This window comes from Ursus maritimus, unplaced genomic scaffold, assembly GCF_017311325.1.
Source record: "Ursus maritimus isolate PB19 unplaced genomic scaffold, ASM1731132v1 scaffold_9, whole genome shotgun sequence".
In the NCBI taxonomy this organism is placed as follows: domain Eukaryota; kingdom Metazoa; phylum Chordata; class Mammalia; order Carnivora; family Ursidae; genus Ursus; species Ursus maritimus.
The window spans coordinates 40726522-40740931 of record NW_024427107.1 but is presented as its reverse complement, the minus strand read 5'-3'; positions in this window follow the sequence as shown (position 1 = coordinate 40740931).

Genomic DNA, 14410 nt, shown 5'->3' with positions numbered 1-14410 from the left:
AGCTGCTCAGGTCCTGTCTCATGAGGTAGTCAGGCCTGGAGAGATCAGGTCCACACAGGGTCCTCGTTATTTCTGAGGTCCCCTCTGCAACGTCTGCCCCATCCTCACCCTGTCCCCTCACTGTGGTGCCCTGTCCTCTTTCCTGGCACAGGAAGAAAAGCAATCCAGTAAAATTACAGCCTGGTAACATGTGGGTGTTACTCTTCCTAGAAGCGAGAAGGGCAATTCAGCAGAGAGAATAGTGATTGGATAAAGGGATCAGAACCGGGTTGTTGACTACACCCAACTCTTTGAGCAGGTGGGCATCACCTTCACTTTTCTTCCTACTCCTGACTTTCTAATCTGTGCTCTTGGTTCCCTCTTCCCTACCTGGCACTGTGGAAAATCCCAAAACGTTTTGGTCATTTTCAGATATCAACCAATGACCTTTATTTTCAGATATTAAAAGTGCCAGGCCAATCTCAGTGAGACCTTGCAGGTCTCAGCCAGTTTATTCCTTCACCTTCATCTCCTATCCCATCTTCAAACCCCACGCCTGACCCAGAAGCAGAAACTGCCTTGAGGAGAGTCACCGTCTCTTCTTTGTCTCTTCCTCTGAGCATTTCCCCCTCTCCATCCACATCGACCACCTGTTTCCGGCTCTCTGGGTTTGGGGCAGGGAGGAGAAATGACAAGCAAAAGAGCAAAATGTCCTTTTACTTAAGTAATGAGATTTCTACTCCTCTCTGGCCAGATTCAACAAATAAAAAAACAGGCTGCTCAGTTAAATGTGAATGTCAGATAAACAAGAAAGGATTTTTGGTACAAGAAAGTGGCATGCCATACTTGGATATCCTGTGTTTCATTTGGAAACCATAGCCTGGCTGCCCAATGCCGAGACTCTCTAACTTCCTACACCGCATTTGCAGACATCAGTCATGTTTACTGACATCTCAGCGCATGTTAAATGTCCTTGCTGTTTGGGATCATTTCAGCCCTGTGCATCCCACTTCTACAACATAGAACTCAAATCAAATTGCAGCCTTTCTTGCAACAGACGAAGGCATGTGTCTCAGATTCTGCCAATCAGTTTGTTGGCATCTGGTAACCATCAGTTGGTTCTCTATAGTTAAGAGTCTGTTTCTTGGTTTGTCTCTTTTTTTTTTTTTCCTTTGCTCGTTTGTTTTGTTTCTAAAGTTCCACATATGAGTGAGATCATATGGTATTTGTCTTCCTCAGGCTGACTTATTTCATTCAGGATTATACTCTCTAGCTCCATCCACATTGTTGCAAATGGCAAGATTTCATTCTTTTTTATTGCTGAATAATATTCATTGTATGTATTTGCCACATCTTCTTTATCCATTCACCTATGATGGACACTTAGGCTGCTTCCATAGCTTGGCTACTGTAAATAATGCTGCAATAAACATAGGGGTGCATGTATCCCTTTAAATTAGTGTTTTTGTATTTTGGGGGTAAGTATCCAGTAGTGCAATTACTGGATTGTAGGGTAGTTCTATTTTTAACTTTTTGAGGAAACTTCATACTGTCTTCCACAGTGGCTGCACCAGTTTGCATTCCCACCAACCGTGCAGGAGGGCTCCTTTTTCTCCACATCCTTACCAGCACTTGTTTTTTCTTGTGTTTTTGATTGCAACCATTCTGACAGGTGTGAGGGGATATCTCATTGTAGTTTTGATTTGTATTTCCCTGATGATGAGTGATCTGTTGACCATCTGGATGTCTTCCTTGGAGAAATGTCTGTTCATGTCTTCTGCCCATTTTTAATTGGATTATTTGTTTTTGGGGTATTTAGTTGTATCAGTTCTTTATATATTTTGGATAGTAACCCTTTATCAGAGATGTCATTTGCAAATATCTTCTCCCATTCGGTGGGTTGCCTTTTAGTTTTGTTGATTGTTTCCTTTGCTGTGCAGAAACTTTTTATTTTGATGTAGTTCCAATAGCTTATTTTCACTTTTATTTCTCTTGCCTCAAAAGACATATCTAGAAAAATGTTGCTATGGCCAATGTCAGAGAAATGACTGCCTGCGCTCACTTCAAGAATTTTTATGGTTGCTGGTCTCACATTTGGCTCTTTAATTGATTTTCAGTTTATTTTCATGTATAGTAAAAGAAAGCAGTCCAGTGTCATTCTTTTGCATATGGCTGTCCAGTATTCCCAACACCATTTGTGGAAGACACTGTCTTTTCCCCATTGTATATTTATTCCTCCTCTTTCAAGATAAATTGACCAAATAATTGTGGGTTTATTTCTGGGTTTTCTGTTCTATTCTATTATCTATGTGTCTATTTTAATGCAGTACCATACTGTGTTAATTACTACCACTTTGTGATGTAACTTGAAGCCAGGAATTGTGATACCTTGCTTTTTTCTTTTTTTCTATATTTTTTTATTATGTTCAATTAGCCAACATGTAGTACATCATTAGTTTTTGATGTAGCGTTCAATGATTCATTAGTTGCATTTAACACCCAGTGCTTATCACCACACGTGCCCTCCTTAATACGCATCATCTGGTTGCCCCATCCCCCCACCCCCTCCCTTCTGCAACCCTCAGTTTGTTTCCCAGAGTCCAGAGTTTCTCATGGCATGTCTCCCTCTCTGATTGCTTCCCATTCAGTTTTCCCTCCCTCCCCCTGTGGTCCCCCGCACTAGCGCTATTCCTTATATTCCACATATAAGTGAAACCATATGATAATTGTCTTTCTCTGCTTAACTTATTTCATTTAGCATAATCTCCTCCAGTGCCGTCCATGTCGAGGCAAGTGGTGTGTATTCATCCTTTTTGATGGCTGGTGTTTTTCTTTTTCAACATTGCTTTAGCCATTTGAGGTCTTTTGTAGTTCCATACAAATTTTAGGATTGTTCTAGTTCTGTGAAAAATGTCATTGGTATTTTGGTAGGAATTACATTAAATGTGTAGATTGCTTTGGATAGTATCGACATTTTAACAAGATTTATTCTTCTAACCATGAGCATGGAATGTTTTTCCATTTCTTTGTGTCATCTTTAATTTCTTTTATCAGTGTTTTATAGTTTTTAGAGTACAGGTCTTTCACCTCTTTGGCTGAGTTTATTCTTAGGTATTTTGTTGTTTTGGTATAATTGTAAATGGGATTGTTTTCTTAATTTCACTTTCTGCTGCTTCATTATTAATGTATAAGAATGCAACAGATTTCTGCACATTGATTATGTATCCTGTGACTTTACTGAATTCATTGATCAGTTCCAGTAGTTTTTTTGGTGGAGTCTTTGGGTTTTTTTATATTTGGTATCATATCATTTGCAAATAGTGAGAGTTTCACTTCTTCCTTACCAATTCAGATGCCTTGTGTTTCTTTATGTTGTCTGATTGCTGTGGCTAGGATTTCCTGTACTACATTGAATAAAAGTGGTGAGAGTGGACGTCCTTGTCTTATTCCTGACCTTAAGGGAAAAGCTTTCACTTTTTCACCATTGAGGATGCTGTTGGCTGTGGCTTTTTCATATAAGGCCTTATTATGTTAAGTCTGTTCCCTGTAGACCTACTTTGTTGAGGGTTTTTATCACAAACGGTTGTACTTTATCAAACGCTTTTTCTGTATCTATTGAAATTATCACGTGGTTTTTATCCTTTCTCGTATTGATGTGATGTATCACATTGGTTGTTTTGTGACTATGGAACCCCTCTTGCATCCCGGGAATAAATCCCACTTGATCGTGGTGTATATATATATATTTTTTGATGTATTGTTGGATTCGATTGGCTAATATATTGCTGAGGATTTTTGCAAGTATATTCGTGAGAGATATTGGCCTGCAGCTCTCTTTTTTTGGTGGTGTCTGTATCTGGTTTTGGTATCAGGGTGATACTGTCCTCATAGAATGAATTTGGAAGTTTTCCTTCCTCTTGTATTTTAGTGGGTTCTTTGAAGACCTCCAGCTGGGGATCTCCAGTGCCATTCTCGATCCAGGAAACATGGGTGATACCCTCTCCAGCTAACTTTCTACAAAAGTTCCTCAACTCCTGCTTGAAGGTATAGCTCACAGAGACGCTTTCTGTTAGAGTCTCCCCTCCTGAGCAGGCAGAAATCTCGGGTGCGGTACTTTCAAGACCCTCAAGCCTAGCTACCTTCCAAGGTGACCTGACACCTGGCCAAGTAAACATCCCAGCCCTGGCCGCAACAAATTCTAGAAGCATATGCCACTCCCAAGAAACACTTTAATGGAGCCTCACGGAGTGGCCTGCATTCTTTCTGAATAAAGAAATTCTTGACTCTCTCAGCAATTGTTAGCCTTTTCTTAGAACTCAGCTGGACATGGGTGATGTGCCAAGACCAGAAGTTGCAGAACCAGTTTGGATACTTCTTAGCAAACTCTTCATGGATGGCCTAGCTCCTCTCTTAAAAATACATGTGTGTTGGTAGAGGTGAAAGTGGTAGGGCTGGGAGATCACCTATTCTTCTCAGCCTTGGGCTTTAACCAATATCCCAGAGAGCTGGAAAAGTCTAGCCTATCCTTCTCAACAAGGAAAAAAGTGAGCCAGAATATAAATTCACAGTAAAGTACAGGTGTCACCTAATCCCAGAGGTACTCACATTTCTTTTTTTTGTAATTTTTTTAAGATTTTATTTATTAGAGAGAGCGTGTGAGTGCTCTCTCTCTCTCTCTCTCATGAGTGGGGGGAGGGGCATTGGGAGAGGGAGAAGCAGACTCCTGGCTGAGCAGGGAGCCTGACACCCGGCTCAATCCCAGAACCCTGAGATCATGACCTAAGCCGAAGACAGATGCTTAACTGACTGAGCCACCCAGGTGCCCCAGTACTCACGTTTTAACAGAGGAGAGGGCAATGAGTGACTTGAAAGTATGCATTGCTAATAAAAAAAAAATGCCCGATCAAAGATAAATCTTCAGAGGAAGTCTGTTATGCCCCCTGTGCTGCCTACCCGAGTCCAGCACCAGTCTTCTGCAGGGGGAGCTGGGCCCTAAGATTCACCTGAGCTGGCACAAAGAGCTTGTAATGGCCAATTGGAAGGCAGCTTGGGTAATGCTGGGAGGGCCCACGGGCGTGGTCCCCATGCCCACCCTGCAGGTAAGTAGCCACCCACTGTATTTGAAGAGTGCTGAGGCTGCCCTGGATTCAGTGGGAGAGTGTGCTGTAATCAGCTTAGTGGGTGTGAATGCCGGCTTCCCATTCACACGTTAGGTGACACTGTTGCTTAACCTCTGGGCACCCATTTCTATAAACTGATGAGACCTATTTATGATATAGAGTTCTTATGAAGATTTAACGAAGTGATGTTTGCAGAACACCTAGCACCCAGGTGCACCCAGTGTTACCTTCCTTCTTCTCACCTCTAAGATCCCTCACGTCAGCGTCTCGGCATACCTCTCTTCATGTCTATAATCGGTGATCGCAGAAGCTGGGAGCGGTATTACCCTTCAGTCCCTGTGTCACACAGATGCAAACCCATGTGGGGCTAAGGACAGAGCCATCATTACGTATATCAATGGCCCATCCTGGGAGGATAAAATTCCTTCAGCATTGTCTTTCAGGTGTGCCTGCTGGATGCTATTCTGAAGGGACAGGTTTTCAGTTTATAAAGATTAGGTGGCTTTGCAGTGAGCCCGTGAGATCATCGCCCCCTCCACACTCCACGTGGACACACACGTGCACCCTTTCCTGGAGGCAGCGGGGGGTGGGGGAAGGAAGGACCCGCCATCCACCCCCTAGGACACCTGCAGAAAGCAAGATATGGCCCTCTTTTCAGCTTACTCAGGGGAAACCATTTAAACCCAACATCAGAGCTGCTTTTACTTGTCTTACTAACATGAGGCGCTAGACCAAGCGTTTTGGTTGCATCTTTTCATTATGCCTCACAGCAGCCCCGTGAGTCTGGCAGTTCCTTGTACCTAATTTGCAGAGGCAACTGGGCACAAAGAAGCGCTAACCTGAGGTTCAGGTGTATGTGCTAGAGCTCAACCCAGGTGTTCAGGGCTTCTGTTCTCCCCCTGGGTGAGAGCAGCCGCACCTGTAAGTCACCTGACCCAGTACAAGTTTATATGAACCTTTCAGCTTGGCCCACTTTAATCCTCCCTAAGATGACTGACAGCTTTGCCTTACCCCCACCCCAAGCACCCCCAAAAAGGCAGGAGGAAAATCTGCTGCACTTACCTGCTTCCTGTCCTCTGACTCTGGTAGGTGGGTCATCACTTTACCTACCTTGCAGTGACCTGGCCACATGGTGAGGCATGGGTTCTGCTGTCCCTGTCCCTGCTCAGGGGACGTAATCAACCCAGCACCCAGGGGAACCTGAACGTGTGGCCCAGGGCAGCCATCTGCTCTCTCACTTTCTCATTCTGAAGACCCCAGAAAGCGATCTCTATCATGGGGCGGGCCGGGAGGGCTCATGCCTTCAGGGGGCCTAGAATAAAGTGCAGACTCATGGACAGGTGTGAGCAGAGTTAGGGAGGGGTTGCTGGAGGGGTGCGGCTTTGTGAGCCTGGAGGTGCTAATCCCGGCTTCTCCCCTGACCTGCAAGTGACCGTGCCCTTCCTCTGCCCTGACAAGCTTCCTAAGAAAAATGATGACAGATACCACATTAAGCTCCTGAAAGAGATCAAATGCCATTCTTTTGGAGTTCCCAGTTTAAAAGGAGGCCTGCAAAAAATGAATGGCCCCCAACAGCTCATGTTTGAACTGCACTTAACCTTTTCCAGGGCATTTCATAATGCCTAAGCCAGAAACCTGGTTAATCTATATTCCTCTGCCTTCATGAAGCTTCTGTACCCGCCCAACAGGCCTTTGTTGGTTGAATCCGTTCATGGGAATTAATGCGATCCTCACAGTGACCTGGGAGGTGGCCAGGGTTATTACAAAATCATTCTTACAGATGGTAAGAAGGGGAAGAAACCAACATCTGTTAGGGGTCAGGGTGCCAGATTTAGCAAATCAAAGCATGAGATTCCCAGTTAAATTTGAATTTCAGATAAACAGCAAATAATTTTTTAGTGTAAGTATACCCTATGAATATTTGGGATGTTCTTATACTAAAAAATTCTTTGTTGTTTATCTGAAATTCAAGGGTAACTGGGTGTCCTGTATTTTATCAGGTGACCCTAGTTGGAGGCCTACTGTGTGCCTAAGGTTGTCTGCCCGTTCTCTCATTCCGTCCTCACTCAGCCCTGAGAGGGGGCCATGATTAAGTTATATTGACCTTACCGTGCAGATGAGAAAAAGGATACTTTGGGAAGTAACCTGATTTGCTTCATGTGCCACAGTTCAGAAAAAGTGGGTGGGGACTGGAACCTTGAGCCCCTGACCTCCCACCCTACTTTTTAGTGGGTCAGAGCTTACAGGTAAGGAAGAGCTACGGCTGGTGGAGCCATGGGGGATCCCGCTTCACTATGGTCAGAGAAGGCAGGTCCCAGCCAGGGACTCAGCCCTTAGAGTGGAGCCCAGGCACGTAGACCAAGTCCACCTGGGTTCCCGCGGGCAGCACTACACAGACGGGCAGGGACGCCCTCGTGGCCCCTGCCCACGGTTCATAACGAATGCCTTTGCACGCAAGTGGTTTGCGATCACATGTGGAATGCTTGACGGCTCCACAAACAGCAACAATGCAGCGACAAGAGTAACGATGGTGTTATGAGTATGTACTAACATACTAGGGTGTTTGTGGACTGGTGTGAGTATGTGCCAGGCATTGTGATAACTCTTTACTCCATTACCTCTTTTAATCCTCCCCCCACCACCAAAAAAACCCCCCAATAATTGTATGACCACTCCTGATTTGTTTGAGTGTTACCATGTGCCGGGCCGATACACAGACTTTATGTCACTATCTCATTTACCACAAACAACCACTCTGGTCAGGTGAGTATCATTATCCACATTCCAGATGAGGATGGAGAGTTAAGGGCCCAAGATCACACAGCCGCCAGAACTCAAACCCAGAACTGCCCCTCCCACCCTCCGGGTGTGTTCCACCCCGCCCACGGCCCCTCCTCCCTGGGGTGGGTTGGAGGCAGAACTCCCGCAATGCCAGTTCCAGGCCGCTCTTCCACGCCTCTTCCTGCAGACAGAGGAATCTGTGTCAAACCCAGCCTCACTTCCCCTTGGGGCAAATCTGTCCTGGGATAAAAACTTCAAAACAGGGGCGCCTGGGTGGCACAGTCGTTAAGTGTCTGCCTTCGGCTCAGGGCGTGATCCCGGCGTTATGGGATCGAGCCCCACATCAGGCTCCTCCGCTATGAGCCTGCTTCTTCCTCTCTCACTCCCCCTGCTGTGTTCCCTCTCTCGCTGGCTGTCTCTCTCTGTCGAATAAAATCTTAAAAAAACAAAACAAAACAAAACTTCAAAACAAAGGCCGGCCCCCATAATGCCTCTGGTTGATAAATTCTCACAGGAGAGCCCCTGTGATCCCCACAATTTCTGGCCACTCCTCACATAAACCACATTTAGGGAATGCCTGTCGTGGTGTGGTGCCCCCTCTTTCAGCTGAGGTCCCTTCCCAGCTCCTTGCCCTTCGGCCTGGTTTGATGAATGAGCAAAACAACGTGGCTGAAAGACCCACCAGGTTCTTAGAAACCAGAAACAAATGTGTCAATCTTCCCCCAAATTAATTAATTTATGGCTTTGTTACTTCCGTTCAAAATTCTGACGGGACTTTTTTGGTGAAACCTCGCTGATTTGGAAAAATAAACAGGCCAGGGAAAACCAATACATTTACACTGAAAAAAAATAGTAATAATTGGGGAGTGGTGTTTCTTGATTTTAAAACTTATTAAATTAAAAAAGCAAGTATAGGCAAGTTATGGGCAAACACATTAACAGAGCACAATTAATCTGGAAATGTACCTTCTACAAAGAACCTGACATGGGATAAAAGATGCACCTCAAATGAAAGGTGAGGGGATGGGTTACTTAACAAGAGACTGTGAGGAGCAATACAATGGAGAAAAGACAGTCTTTTCCACAAATGGTGTTGGAACAATGGGACATCCATATAGAAAATAATAATAATAATAATAATCTGGACACACAGATCTTACTCTCTTCACAACAAAATGGATCATAGACCTAAATGTCAAATGCAAAACTATAAAATTCTTAGAAGATAACATAGGAAAACATCAAGGTGACCTTGGGTATGGTGATGACTTTCTAGGTGTAACACCAAAGAGCTAACTGACAAACTGGACTTCACTAAAATTAAAAACTGCCGTGTGAAAGACACTGTCAAGAGAATGAAAACACAAGCCACAGGGCAGAAGAAAATATTTGCCAAAGACTCATGTAATCAAGAACTGTTATCCTGTCAATCTTTGTAATTGCCACCAATCTGGCAGCCAAATACAAACTGTCTTTATTGTTTTGATGGACACTCTTTTAATGATGAGTGAGAATTAACATATTTGCATATATTTATTTCTCATTTGCTTTTTATCTTTTGTGAACTGCTGTTGATATCCTTTGCTCACTTTTTAAAAGACTTGCCTTTTTAAAATTAATTTGTAAATGTCCTGTGCATATTAGAGATATTAACTCAGTGTGACATATGTTGCAAACATATTTCCTAGTTTGTTACTTGTGTTTCAACTTTATTACTCTTAACATGCCAGGTGGTTTCTTTTTTTAACTGCACGTTTTTTAATCTATGAAATATTCCATTGTAGTTTCCTTTTGGCATCATACCTTCTGCACTTCAAGACAATAAAAATATTTACCCATATTTAGTACTTTATGGTTCACTTCTAATATTTGAGTTTCTTATTTCTTACAATTTATTTTGGTGTAAAAATGAGATTAGGATCAAGCTTTATGGTTTTTCTGCTAGAGTTGTCGCAGAGATTTGAAACGCCCTTTTTAGCACACACAGATGCTCAATTCTGTTACATATTTATATACACACACTGTGTGGGTTTGCTGGGGTTACCATAACAAAGAACCACAGAGCAGATGGCTTGAGCAACGGAAACTTGCTTTCTCCCCATTCTGAAGCTGGAAGTCCAAAGTCAAGTTACCAGCAGGTCGATTTCTCCTAACGCCGCTGTCCTTGGCTTGTACAGGGCTGTTCTCTGCCTGTGTCTTCACCTGATCTTACCTCTGTGCGTGTCTGTGTCCTATCCTCTTCTTATTAGGACACCAATCATATTGGATTAAAGCCAATCTAATGAGCTCATTTAACTTAAGTACCTCTTTGAACCCCCTGGCTCCAAATAAAGTCACATTCTGAGGTACTGGGGGTTAGAACTTCAATATATGAATTTTGGGGGAATACCATTCAGCCCATAATTCACACACATGCACATTGGATTCACTTGGGTCTGGATCACCTTATTTCATTGATCTGTCTGTACCTGCAACAGTATCAAACACAGTTGTTGGAACTTTGTAACACATTTTCATATTTAGCAGGGCAAAACCTATCGCCTCGTGACTTGACTTTTTCAGAATTGTCCTGGCTATTTTCACATTGCTTACTCCCCCTGTGAGTTTCAGGATTCGTTTGGAATCTTTTGGGGATTTTTATTGAGGTTGAATAGGAATTATAGATTAGTTTGAGAATGTGCTTCTTTTTAATATTGGGTCTTCACATCTGTTATATGTTGAAATGTGTTTCCCCCAAAGACGTGTTGAAATCCTCGCCCCTGGTGCCTGTGAATATGACTTTATTTGGAAAAATAGGGTCTTTGCAGATGTAGTCAAGTTAAGATGAGGTCATTAGGATAGGCTGAATCCAATATGACTGCAGTGTTGATGAGAAAAGGAGCAGGGACACAGAGACAGAAATACAAGGAAACCGCTATGTGGTGACAGAGGCAAAGATTGTAATGATGTGTCTACAGCCCAAGGAACACCAGGGGTTCCAGTAACACCAGAAGCCAAGAGAAATGCATTGCACAGAGCCTTCAGAGGGAGTCTGCAGACACCCTGATGTCAGAATTCCGGCCCCCAGGGGCACCTGGGTGGCTTAGCCGGTTGGGTGTCTGTCTTCTGCTCAGGTCATGATCCCAGGGTCCTGGGATGGAGTCCCGCATCAGGCTCCCTGTTCAGCGGGGAGCCTCCTCCTCCCTCGTTCCCCCTCTCATGCTCTCTCTTGCTATCTCTGTCACTATCTCAGTCTCTCTCTCTCAAATACATAAATAAAATCTTAAAAAAAAAAAAAAAAAGAATTCCAGCCCCCAGAACTGTGAGAGCAAATTTCTTGGCCGCTCAGTGTGTGGTCATTCATTACAGCAACCCTAGGAAACTAATACACCATCCAATAATAAGATTTGTCCTTCCGTGTATTCAAACCTTACCAGTCCCAGGAGAGTTTCACAAAGATGCTATTCTATTTTGTTCTGTATTTGTTTTCTGTTACATGTGTTCCCAGGTGTTTTATTTTCCTGATGTTAATTATGAGTGGAATTGCTTTTCCATTATATTTTCTGATGGATTGTTGCTGATATATAAGAAACTATAAATTTTATATATATATTTATTTTGCATTTACGCACTATATTGAACTCTATTACTTCCAAGAAAATATTTTAATGATTCTCTCAGTAGGCAATCACATCATCTTCAAATGGAGATGCTTTGCCTCCTTACCTCCTGGAGTTACACATCTTGTTTAATAGTCCTGCTCACCGTACGGACAAGCGCTTTTTAACAAGGAGATAACAGTGACACTTGTCTTTCTCTGACTTTAACAGGACGATGTCTAATTAAGCATAATTCTGTTAGTTTGAGATTTTTTTTAAAAATCACATTGTAAAGTTTTATATGGCTTTTCAGTGTCAAAATGGTCATAAGAAGTGTTCATATAAGATTGATTATGTTAATAGATCTCCTAATATTTTGTTATCTCTGCATTCCTGGATGAACGTCACCCAGTCATAATAAGTTTCGTAAATTATGCGGCTGGATTCTATACCTACTATTTTATTTGATATTTTTCATCGATGTTTATAAATAAGTTTGAAATGTGGGATATGTCGGCACATACTGTGTGCAATCATTTCTATCTTGTATAATTAAAGTTTGCGCTATGTTTTTGTTTGGGAACACGCAGAAGGAGTAATGCATATTCAGTGTTTGCCTCTCTGTGCAGGGTAAAAAAACAAACAACAGCATGATGGTAACATTGGTTATCTAAATGCCGGGATTACAGGCTTTTCCCCCTTCTTTTTCTATGCTAATTGAGTATTATTCTTATAACAAAACGTTCTAAATACACGCGATTAAAAGAGATTGAATGGCATTATGCCATCATATGAGATATGATTTTTATCTTCTCTATCCTGCTATGAATCTTTCCAGCCATCAGCACCTCCCCCTTTGTGTCCATGCCTCCACCCTGCTGACCAGAATATACTAATATACATGTTTACATAATTACTCTTTCTTAAGAGTTATTTATTTGAGAGAGAGAGTGAGCGAGCATGAGCAGGGGGAGGAGCGGAGGGAGACAAAGAATCCTCAAGCGACACCCTGCTGAGCGTTGAGCCCACATGGAGCTCAATCCCCAGACCCTGAGATCATGAGCTGTGCCGAAATTAAAAAGTCAGCCGCTCAACCGACTGAGCCACCGGGCGGCCCTACGTAATTACTTTTTTTTCCATAATTACTTTTTTAAATGCTACAAACTTGTGGGGTGCCTGGGTGGCGCAATCAGTTAAGGCTCCAGCTCTTGGTTTCAGCTCAGATCGTGATCTCAGGGTCATGATCTCAGGGTCATGATGTCAGGACTGCGACCTCAGGCTTGTAAGATGGAGCCCCACGTGGAGCTCTTCACTCAGGTCTTTGTGCCTGGGCTCTGCACTCTGCACCGAGTCTGCTTGAGAGCCTCCCTCCCTCTTCCTCTACCCCTCCCACTCATGCTCTCTCTCTCTAAAATACATAAATACATCTTTAAATGCTACAAAGTCAGGACTTCTCAAATTATAATAAGCCAGTATAGACAGATCTACACTATTGTCAGGATAAGATGAACTGGAAATTCTGTGGCTAATAAGTGGGGGTAGGTTGGAGAGGGCAATCAGCTCAGAATGTCACATTTTAGAAACGGGAGTCATGTGTAAGTTATGCCTTTTTATATGAATCAGACAATTTGTCTAGGGATCTCAACAGAATTTGGAAGCCCTGCTTCCTTTAGAAAGTTAGCATCTTAGCTTTAATGGAACCAGAGGAATTTTAAACAGCTTACACAACGCACCTTAGACAACACACCTGCGGCCTTACACTAGGCACCAGTACGTGGAGGCACCTTCTTCCAAAGGTTCCCAGGGACTGCACCCATTTTGACTAAGACTAACTTTGAGCTCTTAAAAAAAAAAAAAAAAAAAAGTGCTGGAGTTGTGAGTCTTAAAAAGTAAAAGCTACATATTCCTGGATGATCAGATTAGCCCTGGACTGAAGGCAAGGGCAAGGCTTGGCCCAGCAGCCTCTGAGGACATTTTATCAGCCCACCATGGACCGTACTGACCCTTAAAATAGAAAAATTAGTAATTCCATCAGCAAAGGAATTCATTTTTTCTTTCCATCCCCAAAGAATGTCCTAGCTTACCGACTCTGCCATTGGGCCGACTGCAGACGGTATGACACCACTGCTGCTTAAATCCTGATCCTCAAGCCCTGCTCGTCTCCCTCAACAGCATTTGGAAGTCAAGAATTTAGTCATTGCTCTAAGCTGGGAGGTCATAAAGTGTATTCATCATCTGAAAAGGTGAAAGTTCAGATTTTCCAAAGCAGGGTCACCATAGGATTTCAAATTGGCCAGACATAAAGAAGATATGACTTGCTTTATCAGGTCAAGTTTTGTATTCTCTGCATCTTCCAAGCATTAAAAGTCATTTGAACTCAATTGTGGAAAATATTTATTCATTCAGCAGTTTGCTTTATGCATGCACTGTCCTGGCATTGGCTGAGTACCGCCGGATTTGGGCATCAGCCATGGCAAAATAAAGAGATGAGGAGTTTTTCTTCCCAAAGAGCTCATAGTCTAGAGGAGAGACAGATTCTGAAAAAACAATTACATTGAGCACAGGACCCATAAAAACATAAACCCAGGGCATGAGGAGCACACAGAGTTAGGGCGCCTGCTGGCCTCCCAGGCTGAAGAGACGCACCAAGATGGCCAGGTCAAGGAGACCCCTAAGGGGCCCAGGGGGACAACCTCGCCCCCTCGGCAGAACCCCAACCACTGCACTGCCTTGAGTCTGAGGTACCGCAGATTGTAAGATACACCATGGATTTCTCAGCTCTTGGGGAAGAAAAAACAAACTATATTTAAATTCAGGGCCAGTCTAGGGTGAAACAAGGGAGACACCTAGGACAGAAAATGTAAGGAGGCCCTCCCTTTCACTTTGCCACGCCCTGAAAGTGACCTCCTCCCTACATTTCCTCCTGGCCACTTCACTCCCCTCATCCTAGTC